At 40.6% G+C, this 7,848-nt stretch overlaps 1 protein-coding gene across 3 annotated transcripts in view; it reads right to left on the bottom strand.

Annotated features, from left to right (window-relative positions):
• LOC116694354 (PDZ domain-containing RING finger protein 4) overlaps window positions 1-7,848 on the bottom strand; it is a 195,291-nt gene that overhangs the window by 34,484 nt on the left and 152,959 nt on the right. The gene's annotated exons all lie outside the window — the stretch shown is intronic.

Genomic DNA, 7,848 nt, shown 5'->3' on the forward strand with positions numbered 1-7,848 from the left:
CTCTCTCTCTCTCTCTCTCTCTCTCTGTTTTGCACATTTAATTCTCTGGCAAACACCGACATTTAGCACAGGAGGATAACAGCTCAGTGGGCGCAGAGATAGAGTCCATGTGAAGACGGCATGATACTGAGCAACGAGCCTCCCCACTGGCAATAAGTCACACAAAATGTATTTTTAGGATAATCAGAGTTTTCTGTCAGCAGACAGTTGTCTTGACTTGTTATTGCAAAAAAAGCACACAGATGTAACTAATAACATTAATTAATGATGGCTCTGTTCAATTTATGTGTGCCAGTAAATCATCCTAGAGAGTCAACATGCACACTACCGGGGCGCTAGAACTGGAACACCTGAATGGAGCATGGCCATTAATCATGTTATCATTTACACCTGTGTTTAATTTATCAATTGTCTGCTGTAAATACAGTCTATTGCAATGACTAGCAGAAGATGTTTTAGCTTTGTCTTTGAAAACAAATGTGAATTTTGTCTTCATGAAAGCTATTACATAATTAAGCAAAGTATGGCTTACATTAAACTCCTAAAAATTGGTTAATGTCAGGGAAATATTGTGGTCATGGCTTTGTTTATGGAAAGATTACAGTCAGGGTTAAAAGTGATGCTGAACGTTGGAAGTAGAGAGAATATGATAGATATTGCCTATGCCAATCCACCACACCAACTTCTCTACCCTTACTTTCAATGTGGCACAAGCATGTCACACTAGTTTCCACTTTATCACTAAACGTAAACAGTTGCACATCTTGTTTTCCCATCCTGTATATATTCAAATATTTGTTCTTTTATTTTATTCTTATTATTTCATGCATATTGCATCCTAGTATTTCATGTATACATGTTGATCTGTGCTGTGTGAGTGATGTACAGTCCCTGACAAAAGTCTTGTCGCTTATCTATTTTGTAGAAACACCTGCTATAAACCTGACTTTTAATTAATCAATTGGTGTAAGAAATAGCTCATATGAAAAGCTAAAACCCTCCCAAATGATGTTCAATGCACTGAAATAAATTAGTTTCACTAAATAAAGATGTATTATTTAAACAAGACAGGTCAAATTTTGGCAAGACAAAAGTTTTGTCGCCTATACATAAATTGAACAAATGTACTACAAATACTAAAATATGTCAGCAAATTAAATAGTGGTGCTGTGAGATTCAAATTTAATATCTTGTATGACTTCCATGAGCTTGAAGGACTGCATCCATGGGTTTGGCAGGATTCATACAATGTTTTGATGAAGTCATCAGGAATAGCTAGGAAAGCAGTCTTGCATGCCTCCAGAGTTCATCATATTCTTTGGTTGGTCTTCCATGCTTCCTCTTTCATCTACCCCACATATGCTCAATGATGTTCATGTCTGGTGACTGGGCCGGCCAATCCTGGAGCATCTTGATCTTCTTCGCCTTGAGGAAACTTTGAAGTGGAGATGGAAGTATGCAATTGAGCACCATCTGCTGGAGAATTTGGCCTCTTTTATGGTTGGGAATAAGAGGTAGCTAAGATTTCTTGGTATTTGAGACTATTGATGTTGCCTTCCACCCTGCAGATCTCTCGCACACCCATACTGGATGTAACCCAGACCATGATTTTTCCGCCACCAAACTTCACTGTTTTTGGTGGAATCTTGGATCCATGCGGGCTCCAGTAGGTCTCCTGCAATATTTGCGGCAACTGTGGTGTAATTCAACAGAAGATTCATCTGAAAAATCCATTCTTCCACTTCCCACACATCCTTTTAGCAGGCTGTGGGCCTTGGCAAATGCCACACGGGTTTCAATGTCTTTGTTTAGTGCTGGCTTCTGGGCCATGATTCAACCATGGAGGCCATTTCGAGACAGAACTCGACAAACCGTTCAGGTTGACACAGGGACTTCAGGGGACCAGGTCTGGTGGAGCTCTGCTGCAGTGGAAAATGGGCTGGCCTTGGATTTTCGAGCCAACAAACGGTCCTCTCGAGCAGTTGTCTGGGGGTCTGCCTGACCTGGGCTTGTCAAAAACATCTCCAGTGTCTTCAAATGTTTTTTTAATCCTCTGTACTTGACCCTGAGACATTGAAGGTGTCTGCCACATCAGCAGTGGATCTGGTCTTCAGCCTCTTGATAATCAAAACTTTAGTCTCAGGGTGAATCTTAGGCATGTTTGCAGATGTCTAGTTGCAGTTGATGTGAAGGTCTAGTGTACTGGGGTTGTTTTTATACACACCTGAGACCTAATTGATCCATTATTAGTCACAGGTGAAGCTCATATGACAAGGCGACAACACTTATGTCTTTGCAAAAATTGACTCAATGGGCTTTACCAAGCTGTGAATATTAGAATACTTTTTGACAGTTTCTTTTTGCACTGAAACATTATTACAAAAGCTGTTGGGATTAAAATGAGCCATTTCTTGTAAATAAATCTTGATTAGAAATATATTTCAGTGGCACTTCAGGTCAATTTGTACACAAGCGACAAGACTTTTGTCAGGGACTGTATGTTTGCTGCTGTAACAACATAGTTTCCCATTTTTTGGGATCAATACATTTCGTTCTATCTATCTATCTATCTATTTATCTATCTATCTATCTAAACATTTTAGCCATTTAAAATACTAGTTTTACTTTTTGGGACATGTCATTCATTCTCTTGCAAAGAGTTAGATAAGAGGTCAAAGTATATACCACTATCAGACAGTATCTGCCCAATTGGTATAAAGCTGGAGCCAGTAACAATTTCTTAGCTGGGCAAAGTGACTTCCTGGAGACTCTGCTGGTTGCCTGGCAACATCAAGAAACAGTCCATCACATAACCCCCATGAAATTACAACTTTTCATTTCACATTAGTGTGTGTGAAGCGATTAAAGAAACAAGATATAATGTGTTAACTGGTGAGGTGTTGGTAGGCAGATTCTTTTCTTTTGACTTTGAAAAAACCAGGCTTGCTGTTTTCCCACTGCTTCACGAGCTCAGATAATTGTCTATGACTCTTGCCTTATAGATAACATACAGACAAGAAAAAGTGGTATTTTACCTCTAATCTAACGTACTTTGTATGCAACGGTTTAGATGAATTCTCCAAAAGCTAATCTGTAAAAATAAAGGTGTCTATTATTGCAAACATGCTACAGCCAGGATTTGTGGATTTTTGGAGCATCTCCTCTCTCAACCACCGTTGAAATTTAAAGGCACTTAGCGTTATAGATGCAGAGGACAATCTATTATCTGTTTTAATCATGCAAGTTTTTACTTTGCAAATAATTTATCCTTGGTTTGGTAAAGATAATGGATGAACTTGAATGTCAGTCCTTCTAGTGGTTTTTAATTATAACCCAAGTCACCTGCATTCTAAGCATACATTACAACTTTGTCACAGATTTCATTGTGCATTAATGTTTTATACAGACTGCTTTTGGTACAAATATATTTTAGCTTTCGTTAAACGTCAGTAAATCAAAGCTACAAGTGACATTTGTATAATGTTTCACACGAGAGACTTGTCCACTCTTGTAGGCTTCAGTCTTGAGTAGCCATTTTCTGGCATTAGAACACCTATATTTTTTAGGATTCACCTGGGGCCCTCGCTAAGGTGTGGGCTGTAATGGAGACAAAGACAAGGAGGAAAACTGAACTCCCTCAGTTGTGACTGCCAAATTCATTCCTGTACGAAGAACAAGCGGGGGTGATAGATTTTCCCCAAGCAACCGGGATATTTCCAGACTGTGTGTTTCCTGAAATACAACTCTCTCCCGAGAGCAGGAAAATTTAGTGGAGAGCTGAAAAATCATGATATGTTTGGCGTGCAAAGACACAAACCCCCCTACAGACCATGCAGACACACAAAGACACAGACGAGCAATGGCAAGTGAGAGGTCTCTGCTTGCCTCTTCTTTCCTTTTCCTTTTTTTTTTCACAGTATTCTGTCAGTTCCCTGATGAATAGCAGCCCTCAGGTAGGGTATGTAGCTCCTCCTCATCCCACCCCCTTCTCTCTATCAAAACATAGAGATTGATTATTTCACAAAACAGTCTAAAATGCACTTAGTGTCTAAAAACAGACATTCCTGTATTGATTACTGTCTGTGCTATTCCCTCAGGTTCCCTCTGTTCCAAAGGCACGCCTCTGAGGAAAACCCTGTTTCCCAATCAAATTCACTTTGTTTGACTGCTGTAACTATAAAAATGGTGGCAATATCAAGTCAATATCAGACTGTTTATGCAACCATACACAGTGTATATATCTTGCATAAAGCACAGAACTTGTTTACGGTTAAACAAAGCATAGTTTGCTGCTGAGTATGTTTGGCTAAAGCAGGCTTTGGGACTTCACTGGCCTTTTAGCACTGATCAATCAGTGTCTGTTGTTTTTTTAGAAAGCTCTCAGCGTGTCTGTGTGATGACAGCAGCCACTCCTACTTCACATTTGACAAGTGATGGAGAGAAACTGACATGGAACGATGACACTCAGATGTGGTGGTGTGCCAATGACACTAATGGACCACTACTTAGCGCTCCCCTGACATTATCCAGGCTGTGCCTCGAATTACTTGATCTGTGTCTCTTGCTCACAAAATTCACCCCAAAGGACAGCCAGATCGAGGAAGACGATGTCTGCACATCCACTGAAGCAGAGATACATTTATAATCAGTTTGTCAATAGTAAGTTGGGTTTTGACAAAGTGACATCCACAGTTGTGACTTTGAAGAAAGAGTAAGTTATCTACATGTCATACAATTGTAAGTACATCATTGTTGTACTGCTTATACATCCATCCATTAATTGCTACTTATCCAGGTCTGAGCCATGGTGGCAAGACATTCTGTAGCAAGACCCAGCAATTTCTGGGTCTGCCTGCTATCTCCACACAAATGGAGGTGCCAGGCTCAGCTTTCTCCTCACTTTAATAGCCCGGTGAAAAATTTAAGTCACAAAAGCTCTTACACTAAACTACTCGTCATCCCCAACCTACACTCAGTTGTGAATGGACCCAACAATGCTCAAGCTCCATCACTCCTTCACAATGCAAATTATGAATCACTATTTAACTGTGGGAGGTACTTTGGTCCCTGTGAACTACAGGATGATTCAAACTAAGAATTAGCAAAGATGGAAAAGAGTAACTATGCCCCAGGTAAGGAACCCAAGGCCCTAAGCCATGTTTGTTATTGGAGCTCCCAGATGGGAGGGCCTGAGCCAATGGGTCCAGGGTCGTTTCGACCCCCCAAAAAAACCTAGAGCAGTGTGTAAATATATACTGTATTATGAGACAAAAAAAAGTTTTTGGCAGGCAGTTCCTTACATATAGATTACACTAATGCATGTTAAGACTTTGATTAACTGACAATGCCTTTTGAGCCAAAAGCAACACTTTTTTTAAGCTTTTACAACTCAATCTCTTAATGCAACTAATGTAGCTACCAAAGAAGTAAGCAAACAAGGCAGGTGGCCCCCCTCCTCAGTGTGCCAGTCTGCCTGCGAGTGTTGAAGCTGTGAGGAGGGAGGTCTGACTGTGAGAAGATCTGGATTGTGTAGGAGGTGCTGGGTTGACTGCAGTGCTGCGGGGGAGAAAACACGGTCGCCATTCCAACCTCACAAAGATTGCATCTACTTTACTGTGAACTTCTGCTAGCTAATGTTTCACAAAAACGTGTGTTGTAATAATAGTTTTTCTCACACGCTCATATGGACACATGTAAAACCAAGTGTACCTCAATTTTAAAATGGCATTTTCATTTTGCCTTAAGAAAATAATGCAAACATTATTTACCGAATGAAGATTAGCATTTAACAAACCCTATATTAAACAATTGTTGCAAATCCATTATCTGACAGACACAATTACAAATTCTAATGTGATTGGACTTTTACGTACATTTTGAAATCCAATTAAATAACATTTAAAACGGAGGTGTCAACTGAAACTCACCCGACATTGATGCGGCATTGATTTAATGGGAGAAAGGCTGGAGTTTTTAAAAAGCCATTGTGATGCTCTCATTGCTAATGCAGCTCATTAAAAGCGAGGCCTTTGGAACTGTGTCAGTGTGTCAGTGTGACAGCAGCAGCAACAACAATAAAGATATGGCTCCGCTCACTACTGTAGACTTAAAGACTGCAAAAAAATAGAGCCATGGGCTTGCGGTGTGGCTTTTGTACTCTGACTTATAATACCTGGAATGGTTAATCATGTGTTCTTTGGATTTCAGCCTTTAGGAATAGATAGAGTGAATGTCACTGCAGTGGCAGCATGCTATTTATTGCTTTTCTCCCCAGAGCCTGGCCACACAGAGGTGTGAGAGTGTCATCCTGCCCATCAAACGACTGTCAGGCCGGGCTTATCATAGGAGCCACAGGGAGAACCCGTTGACCTGTGGAGTGACACCCAGCATGGCTGCCTCAACCGGGGGGGGGGCTTTGGGTCACCCTTACATGCCCCCCCGCCACCCCTCCCTCCACCCCCAACCAAGGTTATAATTGTTAACGAAAACATACAAAATAACGAAAACTAGGTGGGAAAAAACATTGTTGTTTACTGAAAATAAAAACAAAGCATTAGAAAATAACAATTACTAAACTAAAACTAATGTCTGTTTGCAAAACTAAAATAATCAATATCAATCAATAATCAATAAATGTCCTTAGTTTTTGTCTTTGTCAATGTCTTTCATAAAGGAAATACTGTTATATTTTTCCGACCGTGACATTTCCTGTAGACATGTATAGTTTCCGACTGGGAACCCAGAAATTCCGACATTCTATGTAAAATTGAACACAACAAACAACGTAGTCCCTGCCCCTCGCCTGGCCTCATGGCGGTACCGAAAGTTGGAAGAAAGCGGCAGAGTCCTATTTGATTATAACTGTGTCAGATAAAAGCAAGTGCCTTACAGTGGAAGGTGGTAAAATATGTGGAAAATTTATTACAGGGAAACATCCCAGGAATTTGAAAGTAGCCTACATTTGAGAAACAAACTCAAGGAGGCTAACCTAGTTTACCTTAACAAGGTCAAGGAGAACGCAAAGCCCCCTTTCCCCAAAACAGAAGCTAACCCTGGTAACGTTAAGGTCATGGATGTATGGATACGTAAGGCCAGCAGCATGATGTTACACTGTTAACTGTTGAGTCTGTTTGCTATTTAGGTTTTTCTCCGGAACACATCACCCCCCCCCCCCCCCAACCACACACACACACACACACACACACACACCAAGAAAAACAGAGAGATGGAGTAAAAGACAAAGAATGAAGAAGGGCATCTACCACAACTCAAGGCTTTGTCACATCTTTTTATCGACTATAGATCACGCAGGCAGCCCCTGCCCTGACACCATCCTATTTCTCTAAATGTCAGTGGCGATGTTGGAGCTGATATCTTGCGGCTGGGGGGGGCTACTGGACGCTGAACACATTGTATTGTACAGATAAGAGAAGACCTGTGTATTCTTTCAGTTCCTCTCTTCTTTCACCAGCAGCAAAAAGAAGACCTTGTTTTGTTGCTATCCGGCAGCAGCACTGAAACCACCCACAAAAATGCAGATCTCTGATTAATGAGTAAATAAAGACAATGTATTTTGTGTTATTTCTGATGAGGCCTTCTAGAGCTTAGCAATAACTCCACATTATTCCATAACAACTCAATGGCATTGTATCCTGATAATATGAACATATTTTCTATAATTTTATGAAATAATGTGATTGAATGATTCTATGCTCATTTTGATTGCAAACTAAACTAAATTAGTTACGAAGGCGTTTTCTTTTACAAATTTTATCTGTAACCCCCAATTTCCACCGGATGCGTTACGGATTGGCTTCGCTGCATGACGGCTCCGTGCTCCGCCGTCCG

The sequence above is a fragment of the Etheostoma spectabile genome, chromosome 8 (genome assembly GCF_008692095.1).
Source record: "Etheostoma spectabile isolate EspeVRDwgs_2016 chromosome 8, UIUC_Espe_1.0, whole genome shotgun sequence".
Taxonomy (NCBI): domain Eukaryota; kingdom Metazoa; phylum Chordata; class Actinopteri; order Perciformes; family Percidae; genus Etheostoma; species Etheostoma spectabile.